Source organism: Lactuca virosa, chromosome 5 (assembly GCF_052849685.1).
Source record: "Lactuca virosa cultivar CGN04683 chromosome 5, Lactuca_virosa_CGN04683_v6, whole genome shotgun sequence".
Classification (NCBI taxonomy): Eukaryota; Viridiplantae; Streptophyta; class Magnoliopsida; order Asterales; family Asteraceae; genus Lactuca; species Lactuca virosa.
The window spans coordinates 242030003-242045641 of NC_136430.1; the positions used below are offsets into that span (position 1 = coordinate 242030003).

At 37.5% G+C, this 15639-nt stretch overlaps 1 long non-coding RNA gene across 1 annotated transcript; it reads right to left on the reverse strand.

The window, feature by feature from the left end:
• Nucleotides 1–13546: 13546 nt before the first annotated feature.
• Nucleotides 13547–14827, reverse strand: LOC145114718 (uncharacterized). Its single transcript, XR_013711172.1, has 3 exons — nucleotides 14655–14827; nucleotides 13807–13889; nucleotides 13547–13662 (listed from the first exon to the last, which is right to left on the reverse strand). It is a non-coding gene; the product is annotated as an uncharacterized LOC145114718 (long non-coding RNA).
• Nucleotides 14828–15639: the final 812 nt, after the last annotated feature.

Here is a 15639-nt window from a genome sequence, read left to right on the forward strand (position 1 = left end):
ACATTAAGTCCTTTAAATAGGGTGTAAACCCTAAGACTAGGGTTTTCCTCTTTTAGGACTGACTCGTCGAGTCCAGCCGCCGACTCGGCGAGTCAGGCCACTTATCACGTGCTCCTCACACGCTCCGACTCGGCGAGTCATAGCTCCAACTCGCTGAGTCCATCCTTCTAATAACATTTTACACCCCTGAACTCTTGCTTCTGAACTTGGGGTGTTACAATTCTCCCCCACTTAAATTAGGCTTCCTCCCCGAAGCCTGCTGCAGCACACAATTCCGGATGATGCTCCCACAATGCATCCACTGATCCGACACCGGCCCAGATTCCTTCAAACACTACTATCGAATCCCTATAAAATCCATATCTTCCCCTGCAGGGTCCTGACAACTGCTTCAAGCCGGTCACCGGCTTCTTTTCTCTGATGAAAACACTCATCAACTAAGTGCCACCTGATGATACTACCATATTCCCGACTTGCACCCACTTCCGCAACTTGCGAAAACCGGATACCATAATAGACCACCGGACTCTACCATAGCTCTAAGCTATCATCCTTTTGTCAAAACTGACGACAACCCGGGTGCGCGCAATATTGGAACTCATCCAGTTCTCCTCCCGAAACTAATCCCTTCTCTGAGTTAAGATAACACATCCTTCAGCGTCCGAATAACTCTCATGGACAACCATCTAAATCACATAAACACCCATACTTGGCCCGAACAGCCTCAGGCTGGAATTCCAGGTAGATCTACGACGGGTCCGGCCATCCCCCGGATGGAACACCACCGCATACATAACTCATGACAACAACCATACTTGGATCCCAAGGATCTACCCTTGCATCACTTCCGAACTCCTCTGATTCGACATCAGCGCTAATCATTTCACAACTTCAACGGACACCCAACCCGAATGTGCTTCCTTACAACTGGTACAATCTCAGTGCTCACTATCAATAACTGAAATACTTCCGATCATCCATTTACACTTCTGCTTTCCCTTCAGATGACCAACACTCCTTCCCAGAGCCACATACCTTTCCCTTCCATTCTTCAAGGAAGTCTACTCAACGACCTTTACCACATCAACAAGTGCCATGGTGCTAAAACTCCACTTTAAACCACCCATGTAGAGCAACTGCTACTCCCTAACTCCCATATACTCCGAATCCAATCACACAGCTAACGAAGCCCATACACGGCCTTTAGCTAACTCCATCATCGTGATCAATACTTGGGGCCAGACCTTATCGATTGCTATTTCACGGCGACATACTCACTCATTCTCCGCATACAGGTCTACTAACACATACAGAGTCTTCGGCATGACTGGACCGCCTTACCAGGCCTTCAGCCTATCTGGACCACTCTCAGAACCTTCAGCATGTCTGGACCGCCCTCCCGGGCCTTCAACCTGTCTGGACCGTTCTCCGAGCCTTCGGCCTGACTGGTACGCCCATCGGCCCTCAGTCTATCTGGACCGCTCAAAACTAATGTACACCACCCTGAACCATTCTTCCTAGGAATCTCTCCCATGCATACTGTTCTCGCCCTTTTGGGGTTTCGAACTCCAGCTCCATTCCATATACTCACATTCCGGCCTAACCCTAGGCCTCACAAAAATCAATCACTTTCTCTGAAAACCATGGTCTGTTCCCTGCCCCACGTGTCTATCACCACATTCTCGACTAAAACACTGCTGGATCCAACAGCTACCCAATCATTGAATGCTTGCTGTCCCACCTGAGAATTTTCCAATTCTCCCCACTTAGTGTACCAACTACCAACCACCAATGACAAAACCGGCATAGCTCAATCGTCCCTACTCGATATATTCTCCCTTATCTATGAACTGGCCCCCCTCTGGAGTGAGCAACCTTCACAGAATGACTCTCCCAACATCGCACACCCGAACTCCAAGGAAGTTTGAATCTCAGTTGAACACTTCTCACATCGCAGATGCTATACCAAGTGAAGAGATCATATATCTTATCTTCCGATCACCTATCCTCTTGGATGCTAACCGAATACAACCCCTAACTACTAAGATCCTCAATCATACCATGAATCATGCGAAAAAGGCGAATAAATATACAATGTTACTTAAATAACAGAATAAAAAGATATCAACATGGAAACATCCCCGCATCCGCCTCTGCCCTGACCTCCTCTGTTGTAAGCTGGAAAGCGCGTCCCTGAGCCCTCGGAGGCTCCGCTCCACCCTGAGCCCCGCCCGTAATCCTCAAATTGGCTGGTGCTGGAGCCTGCACCGGTCTTGCAACAAGCTGTGGACAGTTGACCCTCAAGTGTCCAACCTGATGGCAGTGATAACAAATCCTCATATCCTGAACCGGAGCCGACTGACGGCAATCCCTCGCATAATGCCCCTCTCTTCCGCACTTGCGACACGTACCACCAGATTTGCAAACTCCGGCATGACCCTTCCCACATTTCTCACAAGTGTGGCTGCTCTGACCCCCAATCCTAGAGTCAACGGTTTTGGACCGTTTCGGCGCCGGCTGCGACTGTACCGGGGCCTGCCTCTGCTCTCGCAACTGCAACTCAATCTCCAAATCACGCCGCCTGGCGGCCTCCTGCAACTCCAACAAGGTATCACATCTCTACGTGGGCACAAACTGTCTAATATCTCTCTTGAGCATACTCAGATATCGGGACATCTGAGCCTGCTCCGAAGCAAACTCAGGGCAGAACATTGCCCTCTCCGTGAACATCCTGGTGATTTCCGTCACCAACTCTGAATCCTGCTTCAGCTCCAGGAACTCCTGAGCCAACCTCTCTCTCTCAACCCACGGAACATAACGGGTACTGAACATTTCCCAGAACTGATCCCATGTAACCGCAGCCCGCTGCGCATCAGAATAAGATCTCGTAGTCAACCTCCACCAATCCTTCGCCCCGAGCCTCAAAAGGTTTAGAGCACACCTCACCCTCTAATCCGCAGGGCATGAACATGTGAAAAACAACCCTCTACATCTGACAACCATCTCATAGCAATGATCGGATCCTGAACTCCATAGAAAGTAGGGGGCTTCGTATTATCGAAGTCCCGATACTGAAAGCCTCGACCAGCTCCTCCCCCTGCCGCTACTACAGCCGCTGAAGCTGTCGTGGCAGCTGTCTCCGCAAGAGCTGTATAGCGCTCATCAAAGTACTCAACCATGGCGGTCTTGATCGACCCAAACATCTCCGGCAACTGAGCCCGGAACGTAGCAGCAACCTCATCATGCAGGATCTCACGAATCCTGGCATCCAACTCATCCGTACTCATCTGACCAATGACCTCAGGTGGTACTAGTCCATCCTGACCACCCTCTCCTGATCCCGATCCCGAACCGGATCCTGCCCCGAAACGTCTCGTAATCGCCATACTGCGATACACCAACAAGGCCCTTAGACACATCACATATTCGCCAGGGGAACTATCTCATAACCGACACCCTAGAGAGTTATGACTTCCTTGATACGCGTATGGGTCCTGTGCTTTCAGTAGTACGGGCCCATACTACCTTCCACACCTACCCATATTTGTCTCAAGCATCACCATAACACCCTAACCATATACACACACACGGCGAGTGCTCAATCCTCACTCCTAGAGGAAAGCTGAATATCTCATATAAGGAAAACCTTATGCTAGTAGGCATCACATAATCAGGAAATTCTATCATGCAATTCCTGAAGATCCCTAGCCTAGTACTAGCATGCTGTTCTAACATATCACATCATCAAATCACTTGTATGGTATTTTGGGGTCTACTTACTGGCTCTGGCTGATCATACCCTCTGCATCCTCCTTTACTTATTTCGAAAACCTTTTGAAAACCATTTTGAAAATCCCTCCTTGATTTGAGACTGGATTCACACGAATGTTCCTCCAATTCACTCAAACCAAGGCTCTGATACCAACTTGTAACAACCAAAATTTTCCAACCAATTTAAACTTTTCAAAAACAACCCAAATCCATTAATTATTACAAAAAGGTTTTCAATTATTTTATTATTAGAGTATCCCAGAAACATCCGCATAAAAGAATGAGGAGCGGTACGATCACGCCTTCTCCTTGCCACGATCTCCTGAAGTACCTGAAACAATACGCTGAAACTATAAGCCCGAAAGCTTAGTGAGTTACCCCAAAATACCAACCACATAACCATACGCATATCAAATCATATCATAATACAGAACAACCATGCATATCGAGTCTACAGTGTGACTGGTCCGCCCGTACCGGGCCTTCAGTTCACCTGATCCACTCTTTGAGTCTATAGTATGACTGGTCCGCCCGAACCGGGCCTTCAGTCGGTCTAGTCCACTCCCCGAGCCTCGGCACGTCTAGACCGCCCTCATGGGGCCTTCAGCCTATCCGGACCGCTCGCTGGGCCTACGGTCTATCCGGCCTGCCCTGGGTATGTTGTCCTACAGCACAAAGCAGGACCCGCATCAACCCAACCTCAGTCAAACCACCATGTGCACATAAAACAGTCAATCACAAAATAATCCCTAGACAAACCGATCTATCAAACCAAACAGCATAACAACATCATAACCAGGATACCGACCTAACCGGTCACTTAACATAGCATTACCCTATATACCAGGATACCGACCTTAACCAGGTCACTAACAAAACATTACCCTATATACCAAGATACCGACCTTAACCAGGTCACTAACATTATACCATCCTAATTACCAGGATGCAAACATAGCAAATCAATACATATCAAACAAATACCCGAATTCCCATCCGATAAAGGGTCAGCCTTGGTGCCTTAGACCTTGTTGATATAGTGAGGATAACTCACCATGCAACTGCCGAACCGAATCACGAAAGCACAAAACCGAAGCACTGCCTCCGACTCCAACACCTATAATCATCAATGATCCAATGACATAAATATCCAAAAATTACCATAATACCCCTGAAGGTTAAACTGGTCAAAGTCCACCTTCCTGATTGACCCTACTCGCCGAGTCAACCCATTGACTCGCCGAGTTCCTAAACTCAGGAAACTCTAATAACACGACTCAAATCGCCGAGTCACCTCATGACTCGTCGAGTTCAACAATCTCTGAGTCCTATCCTGTCCAACTCACTGAATCACCACACAACTCACTGATCTGAGTCTAACCCGAAGAGGTTGGGGGTTTTGCGTCGTGACTCGCCGAGTCCAAGAACCGACTCGCCGAGTCCACGACAATCTTCATCAGACTCTCCGAGTTGTTCTTCCACTCGTCGAGTCCAAGCTCATCATCATATGACTCACCGAGATCACCCATGCGACTCGCCGAGTCACTACGCGACTCAATGCCTGAAACCCTAACCCAACTCGCCGAGTCATCTCCCAGACTTGCCGAGTTGATACGGGTATTCCCATAATCGAAAGATATAGAGCTACTCCTTTGCTCCAAACAATAGATCTGGGTCCCTATAGTGCATTAGCAACATAAAGTTTCTACCTTTACGTGCTTCATGTCCCACAATTCCAAAAACCAAGCTAGAAAGGAACTTAACTCATGGGGAATGGCTTTTGCATAGCGTTTAGAAGGGCTTTCTGCATATTTGATCCAAATAGAACTCAGATCTGGAGTTTCAGCTCCAGATCTAACTCATGCACCAAGATCTCATCATATTATCTCCAAACAAACCCTAAAACTCCATGAAAGATGGATCTAGAAAGGAGAAGGCCAAGGATAACGATTCATTACCTCCAAAACGACCTCCCACTGAAGAATAAGCCGAATCTCCACAAATCTCCTTGATCCAAGCTCCTTGATCTTCAAGATCTCTTCACAAAATCACTTATCTAAGCTCCAAATTGCTTCCAAGGACTCTCAGTCATGATTTTAGGGTTTCTGGATCTCAAAGGATATTAAGGGGGCTGAGGGGAGGAAATTAAGTCCTTTAAATAGGGTGCAAACCCTAAGATTAGGGTTTTCCTCTTTCAGCACTGACTCATCGAGTCCAGCCGTCGGCTCGGCGAGTCAGGCAACTTATCACGTGCTCCTCACACGCTCCGACTCAGCGAGTCATAGCTCCAACTCGCCGAGTTCATCCTTCTAATAACACTTTACACCCTTGAACTCTTGCTTCTGAACTTGGGGTGTTACATTTTGGCTCCAAATGACCTTCTGTTAAGTGACCACGATGTGGCCATCACTACCACGCTGTGGGGTTTGAGTTTATCACGATCAATAATCTTGCAGACCTACCCCCACAACTTGGCTATTATCTCCATGCCATGGCGCACGTTCAACACACTTTTTAAAGATGGTGCTTTGGTTTATTTTAATTCGGCACACTTACATTCACAAGAAACGAGCTCAGAAGTACTGTTTCCAGCCATTGTACGAGATGTCGACCACACTTTCAAGAATTTGATATTGCCACTACTACCCCAAGGGGAGTTTGTTCTAGTTTCCCTCTTTATTTTTATGTTCTTTGATTATTTAAGTATTCAATGAGGACATTTCATGAATTAAGTGTGGGGTAGGGGTCGAATATAGGAATTCAAGCATACAGAAAAATCAATTTAAAATAATTAGGATTTTAAATTTTTCTAGAAAGATTTGAAATAATGATCTAAAAATTGAATCTAGTTAACCAAATTATTGTATTCTTGTGTTGAGACCTAGGTTGCTAGTGTTGTGTGGGATGATTCAATGAGAGTTTCAATGTTTATTAGAGCCAATATATGTTCTAGAGTATTTGTGGTTTCCATATCCTAGTGAAATCATGTAACAAAAACACGACCTTGCTTAGTTTTAGGGACATAATATGTTTAACATCATGTACGAGAAATGTATCCAGTAGAGCTTATGTAGTCATTACAGCTTACACTAATACCTCTAACCAATAAGGTTTGTAGTTAAGTTCCATTGCTTAAGCATATAATTCTATAGGATTTTTAGTTTTGAGTGAAAAAAAGTGAGAAAAAAACATAAAGGAATAGAAACGAAAAAAAAGTTTCAAAAATTTGAGAGAATAAGAGTCTACAAAGCTATGAAGATAAAGAAATATGAAGAAAAGTTCAAGAAATCCAAAAATCGAAGACTCAAGAATAAGGCAATTTGCCAAGTTATTATTTATTGTAATTTTTCTTTCTAAGTTATTTTTCCATATATACGCTTGGGGGATTAACCAAACATATCTTGAGGTTAAGAAAGTTTTTTGAGGATATATTCGGAGGGATGCATAAAATGAATGTTGTTCAAAAGAAGCTGGGAAGTGTTTATGAGGATTGTGAATATTTAGGACCGGAGAGGTTCTTAGGTAGGATATATATATATATATATATATATATATATATATATATATATATATATATATATATATATATATATATATATATATATATATATATATATATATCTTACCTAGTGATATACATTTGTAATATATGTATATTAATGATGGATAACAAATCAATTCATGAAAAAGATAAGGATCGGAGGTTGTGGATGGATTGCACATTAAGAAACAAGTATTACGTGTTGATCATGCAAAAACAGTTTCGTACATTTTAAATATGTGTCAAAATTAAAGTATACATGTTAGTTTGTAAGGAATGCACATTAAGCAACAAATATTACGTTTTGATCATACAAGAAAAGTTATATTCGTTTTATATATGTGTCAAAATTAGAAGTATAAGTGTTTGCGTTAATATGATTGAGACAACACTAATTATTCTTCAAATAGTTTCTATTGAGATACGTCTTCTTTAAAATGTTAAAATTTCATTGTTTTCTATTGATTTGCATTATGTATAAAAATGGATTAATTGCTAGGTGTCTTATATTCTGTCCGGTAGCACCTATGAACTAATGGTAGATTAATCAAGGCCTAGTTAGGATTTTACAACAAATATATATATATATATATATATATATATATATATATATATATATATATATATATATATATATATAGGGCTAGGTTCAAATGTTTTCAGCATCTATTGTGTGCTCGTAAGCATAAATCTAGACCGATGGATGAAATATAATCAATGGTCATGATTTGAAAGCCTATGATATTACAATAGGATAACATGTACCATATAATCATACAAATTTCATCATATGGGTATTTTGGTCAATTAACCTATATTAAAAAATGAAATTTTCGAATTTAAAGGGATAATTAATTCGCTTATTTTTAAATTTTTGAATTTTTTAAATTAATTCTAATTTAAAAATCTAATTTTATTCTGTCAGAATGATAGAATGACAACAATAAACTAGTAAAAGATATTTTTGTTTTTATTCTCTTAGAATATAGTTCCAATTCAAATATTTTTGATAATTAACCTAATATTTTTTATTTTATTCTTGTAGAATATGGTTTCATGCTTAAAGAATTATACAACATATTATCAATAATAACATTTTCTAAAAAATACAGATTTTATTTTTTAAGAATCACTAATTATATAAATTCGTAAAGAATAAGACTATAAATAATTATTACATTCATTAATATATATATATATATATATATATATATATATATATATATATATATATATATATATATTAAAGAAGTGAATCTTAGCAACAGCTAACAGTTAACATGCAGCTTATTTGTCTGTTTTGGTCCCTGTACTTGAATTAGTTATTTCGCATATGTCCGTTTTGTGCTTTGGGTATTTTTTGTTATTGTTTAGGGTATTTTTTTGTTATTCTTTATATTCTTATCGGACACGCGTATTTTTGGCTCTGCTTGACCGTTTTCTTAACCAATGATGTTCCGATTTCTGTCACCCTCTTCCATTCTATCACCCTCTTCCATCCTTCCAGAACTCTCTCTCTTTATTCCTCCGGTATAGTCTATTATACCCAGAAAGTCACCGCCTTATCTGATTTCTTCTGCTTCATTCTTTTCTCAATCTTCTCTTAAGTGATGATGAAGCACACTATTGCCAATTTTCCGACCGGGGTCGACGTCCTACTGGTGGAGACGAAGCTGACGATCACCTCACCCCACGTCTCCACTCTTCGTCTTCTCTGTTATGCTACCATCATCAGCCGTAGCTTCTTCTGTCGGCCATCATAGCATCACAATTGCTTTGTTCTCCGTCGCTGACAATGAGACGGCTCTGGGTAAAAGTGATAGGCGTCCTGCTCCATCTTTCGGGGGTAATCGTCAGCGACGACCTGTCCTACCACCTTCGTCACCGTCGTCAATCGATTGTAGAAATCGAGCCTCCATAAAAAAACCCCTAAAATCTTCTACTTTCTTCTTCGTTGGAGCCGTAAAGTCGACTAAAACAAATCACTTTCTACACCTTATCATTACTTGTGATTTACTGACTATGCTTGTTTACCCTGTTCAATTGTATATGTTTCTGAGACTCATCGGTGTTTCAAATTGCAGGACCATTTTTCTGGTATGCTGAAATGACTTACAGATGTAAGGTTTAAGCTAATGATGTATCTTTTTGGGTATTTTTCAGTATATGTGTGTATTATTATGTATTTTTTGATATTTCTAAATATTTTTGTTGGGTATTTCTGTTAGGTACATACAAATTTCGAGTTTATAACCTTAACACTGTCATTGTGGTTGACATTTGTTCATTTCGATGACAGGTAATGCGATGTTGACATTTGTTCATTACGATGCCAGTTGATATTTCTTATGGTAATTGCAGGGAATGGTTGCTAACGTGGAAGAAGAAACCATTGAGTGACTGAGCTATCAGATGCCAGGTGATGTAAAATTTCGAAGTTATTTATGTTTTTTGACATGTGCTAAAAGATAACCCCATAAACCCAACGGTTCTCGATCGCTTTCATCTCTACTTTATTTGAATTTCTTCTTGCCATGAGGTTAAGGCTTGCGTTCTTAACTCTCATTACATCCTGTATCATACTATTTCTTTTAATTTTTATATTAATTGCTTTAAACTATGTGCTTTTTAAGATGGAAAAAGGTAAGTAACAGCAGGTAGGTTGTCAATTTTACTTCTTCACATATGTAAAAATTAGGTTTTATCACCATTTTCTCTGTGATCTAATTTGGGAAATGTTGAATTTGATGGTGTTAGGTCTTGCAATATATGATACAATGCAATACATTTGATCATTGATGAATACAATATATTTACGTCAAGCTGCATCAATGGCTTCTTTGCTGTTGGCTGCTGGTGCAAAGGGTGAAAGGCGATCTCTTCCTAATGCCACCATCATGATTCATCAACCTTCCGGTGGATACAGCGGCTAGGCTAAAGACATGGCCATTCACACGAAGCAGATTATTAGGGTTTGGAAGTCTTTGAATAGGCTTTATGTTTTATGACTCCTGAAGAGGCGAAAGAGTTTGGGATTATAGATGACGTGATGGATGAGAGACCCTTGACCTTGGTTACTAATGTTGTTGGATGTGAAGGGAATGGAGTGAAATTGGATTGAATCGAATGCAGGAAGTGGATTTGTTACTTTATTGATAAAAAAAAATCGATGTTTTATCTTGATTTATAGTAGTTTTACTTATCAGTTCTTTCATTTGTAGGATCACAAGTTCCCTACAACAGGACTTATCAGAAGCTAATATAATGTGCAAGAGTATGCCAATATTCCATACTTTAATTGTTTTTTCATAGTTTTAGAACTAACAGTAAATAACCGCTTTGTGATAAATTCTTGAAAGAAAGTAGACATTTCATTTGATGAATGATGAAGAAGAAGAACATTATCTGAAATAAGTTGGAAGTGGGCTTTGTTTTCAGACCCAATTAAGCATCAATAAGTTAACATAAAACTCACTTTCTCCCTCCAGTCAAGCAGTCCATGTATGTATATATACATGACATTGTATCTATATGTCCAAAAAGAAAGGAAAATATTTACAGTTAAATAAATCTTTCTTCCCTATTTTATAACTTATATGAATGAATTTTTATTTGATTGATTCAAGTTCGATCTTGAGGTTGATGTACCTTGCAAGTTGATTTGACTTTTTTTTTTCACTTTTCATCATGTTGTCTGGACTAATTGAATTTGTTGTTCTTTGCCATGTATCAAGTGGTGTAGGAAATGGTTGATAAAATGGGCAATAAAGTAAGGTCCTGTTTTTTTTACAAATTAAATATTCTATGGATAAACTATTGTCTGTTAATTGATAGATGAATTTTTGGGAATTTTTTTTGAATTGTCAAGGAAATTGGTGATCAGAATTCCCATATTTCGCTTTTCATGTTTGCATCGTATATCGAGAGACAACAGACTTCCAAACCTTCTGTTATCGTGATAGCAAGGGGTATTTCAGGGATAGTTGCTGCTCAGATGCTTCATAATGATTTTGAGGTGATTCTTATGAAACGCTAAAATGTTCATATTTGGATTTATTTTTCTTTTCATTATATTAAAAAAAATGGTATCATACAGGCGGTGTAATTGGAACCACATGATAGAATTGGTGGTCGCTTTCACATTGATAACTTATTTGGCTGTCCGGTTGATATGTGAGCATGATGGGAAGTTGCTTATGTCCCTTTCTTTACTTAATTCCACGCTTTTCAGTTCTTAATTAATGTTGGTGTTAAATTCCATTATGTCTTATGATCTTTCAAGCTGATGATGATTTAAAGGAAAAACAGACACCATTATTGACTCAATTCTTCTCACCCATTTTTGTAAAGGTAACTGATCATGTAACTGTTCTTCTGTCTTTTTTGTTCCAAATGATATGTTGTTTGAGTGGTTTTTTTGTTCTCTTATTTGGATTGAAAGAAAGAAAAAACATGGTAATTTATTGTTTATTTCTCGAACCGCTTTGCATTTATACCTTTTTTTTCAATTTCTTTTAATTTTCTTACCAAAAACCCAAAATACATTGGCATTTGGTTTATTTTTGCATTTCTTGATTATAATTGCAGTAAATAGCACTATATTTTCAATTAACAGCTTTTCCCCTTTTTTTGTAAATACATTCTGATGAAAAGCAAAAACTACTTCAATGGTTTGTTGTAGGCTACTCATTTTATCACTCAATGTATGATGACTTTGTATGGATGAACGAATTTGGTTATCCAATGTTTCATAGACATGTTGCAGGTATGTCTTAAGTTTTAACATGATTCGATATGTTATTTCATTATAATTTAGTATACAACTTATTATTTACAAAACTAAAAACTAAAAAAAATGACAGCAACGAGCATTTGGGGTTTAGTAGCTCTACAACCTGCAGATGCGAAGATTTTCCTTTTAATTATGATTCATATGTATATGAGCTTCATGTATGTTCATAGATCATTTTAAAAAAAATATCTGGTGGGATTTCACAACCCTTTTTTAAAAACATCTGATGTTCTTTTTTCCCATTTTTCTAATTTTGACCACCCTTTTACTTTATCCTGTTGTAGTACATGAAATGTTTTGATGACTATATAGATAACACAACCATGTTGGTCTAATGCTCAATTAGTCATTTTTGGTTTCACTCTTTCAATGATCATACTTATATTGTAATTTAAGCCATAAATTTTGTTGGCGTGTTGGTTTTAGGTTGCTAATTAGTTTCACTTTTATGTTATTCAGGTTCTGTAACATATAAAAATTTGTATGAAGACAAGTAGGTAGTTTGGAAGGCGGTTGTGGACCCAAATGTGGGTAAATGTGTTTTGTATAACTGGATAAATGGCTTAAGTGTTTTTTCTTTGCCAATCGAAATCCTACATGTTTGGAATGTGATTGCTTCGAGGAGTTTCGACTCTACCGAGCTTGTGAGCTGTCAGAATCTTGATATATAGGTGAAGCATTTCTCATAATCTGTTGTTTTTTTCTATATTTTGAAGTTACATGTTGATATAATATTAAAAGTATCATTTTTTTTATTTTTGTTTTTTTGGTTTTCTGGTATGGTGGTTATGGATTTGCGGCCCACTGTATCAGTGTGTTTGCTGGTAAGTTTGTATGTTTTGAAATTGTTTATATGGTTGTATTCTTTTACATGAGGATTTTCAAGATATAAATAATGACTATTTGTGTAAAATTAGTGGAACATAATGCTTCCTTAATGCAAAGCATTTAATGGAACATTAAATGCAAAGTAAGGACAAAACTGTCATTTTATTGTATAAAGTTAGTGGTAATTAATGCTTCCTTAATCTGTGTGTTTTTTGTCTGTGGACAATAATTTTGGGACGGGGGGAGTATAATTTTATGTGCATATTTTTTTGAGGAAATGTAATGGGTAGGCACATGAAAACAAAATTATTTATCATTTAGGCTGCTATTACACAGGTAGATTTCACATAAAAAATAGTTGTTTGGTTGACAGACTCCCAGCATAGCTACAACTTGCCCTTTTGATCAGTTACAGCCAAAGGCACAGGCAACATCATAACAGGATTGTTGAATTCAAATTCAATGGAATTGCAGGAACTTGCTTTTACTTCTTCATTATTTGTATTATATAGGTTTGAGTGTTGTTTACTCAAGTACAAGTAAATTTGTTATTTCTGCATTTAATTTTAGTTAAATACAATAAATTAGCAACCTACTTTCATATGTATGTCTATTGTTTCATCCTCCTATTATAATGTTATACTTCAACATTGATTCCAATCCACATGCATCATTTCGTCCCACACAACACCACTTCCGACCAGCGCAACGCGCTGGAACGCATCTAGTTCTGAAACAAAAATGATTAATAATGTTTAAGAATTACATTTATTCTTAAATATTAAAACTAAGAATAGTTAAAAAAAAACATCAAAATCTAACAAAAACACTAATTCATTCAAAAAAAATATTATTGTTAAGAAACACTTTATACATTCTGGCAGAATACATTCTGCTAGAATACGTTCGTTCTCCATGTTTTTTTTCCACATCAATGAGCCTCTTCAAAATCTATATCTACAAAAAAAAAAACATAATCAACTTTAAAATATTAAAACTTTTAGTATATTCTAAAAGAATAAATCCACAAAGAAAATATAATCAACTTTCAAATATTAGAAATTCAGTACATTCTATGAGAATAAAAACTATAAATTCTAACAGAATATAGTGCACATTAAAGCATTTTAATTTATTCTAATAGAATGTAATCCTAAAACTGCAATAAAAAAGATGGGTTATTATAGACATTTTATCGAACATGTAGAGGGCAGAACATTTAGACACAGTTGCAACAAGAAGAATAAGTAATTCCGCAAAATCAAAATCAATTAAATGAAACTAAAGATTGCAAATTATGTATTACTCATTTCTCCTCCATTTTTTTCCAATAAATACATTGAATCATCAAACCTAAATTTTACAAATAAAAATAAGGCAAGTACCGCATATAAAGAAAAAAAACAATTACTCTTTGCAAAGAATAACAGAGAGCTATAGAAAAAAAACAATTCCTTGTAATGTTTTTTTGGTCGATAAAATTCTTATTAGCAAAAAACTTGTCAAGAAGAGTATTGGAGTTCTATAAAAAAAGTCTATGAAACTTCAAAGCATTAGCATTTAAAGAAACAAAGCACAAAAATTAATATTATAATCTACATAGTTTATAATCATTATAACTCTAGAAATCAAAAACAAAGAAAAACCTTATGGAGATAATCGGTAAGAAAACGGAAACGATATTCTAGCGGAAACCCAAATTAAAAAAAGAGAAAAACTTACATCAAAACAAGATTTCACTCCTGTGGATTTAGGTTAAGAAAACAACCGATTGAAGGGGAAGGAAACCAGAGTGTTGATGCCGTAACATGCAGCAGGAGAGAAAAAAAATAATCGGCGCTGCTGACTGTGATGGTCCAACGGGGAAGGAAGGAAGACGGCGTCCCGGATCTAGGCTTCACTGCAACTATGCAAATGAATCAATTCAACAACGACCATTGATAGATATATGGTTTTTGTTACCTTAATTTTAGGGTATATATTAATTGAATTATTATTTTTACCATAATTAGATTTATTAAGATTACCCTTATACCCTTACATGATTTATTAATAATTTTATTTTTTCTTAATTCTGATTGGTTTACACATACATACAATATTTGTTTAAAACATATGTAAGATATGTATATTAATGGATAACAGATCTACGCACGATAAAGATAAGGATTGGGTTGTGGATGGATTGCACATTAAGTAAAAAATATTACGTGTTGATCATGCAAAAAAGTTCCATACGTTTTAAATACGTGTCAAAATTGAAGTCTACGTGATAGTTTGTGAGGAATGCACATTAAGCAACAAATATTACATGTTGATCATACAAGAAAAGTTATATACGTGTCAAAATTAAAAGTATAAGTGTTTATGTTAATATGATTGAGATAATACTAAACATTCTTCAAATAGTTTTTATTGAGATAACTCTTCTTTAAAAAGTTAAAATTTTATTTTTTCTATTGATTTGCTTTGTGTGTAGACATGGGTTAATCGGTAGACGTCTTCTATTCGGTCGGGTACCACTTAGGGAATAATCGAAGATTAGTCAATATACATTTGTAAGATATGTATAATAATGAATAAGTAATCAATGCAGGACAAAGATAAGGATTGGAGGTTGTGGATCGATTACACATTAAGTAACAGATTATGGCAACTCCGAAATTTCATTGTTAGCCACCATCAATAACCAACGTCAAAACACAAT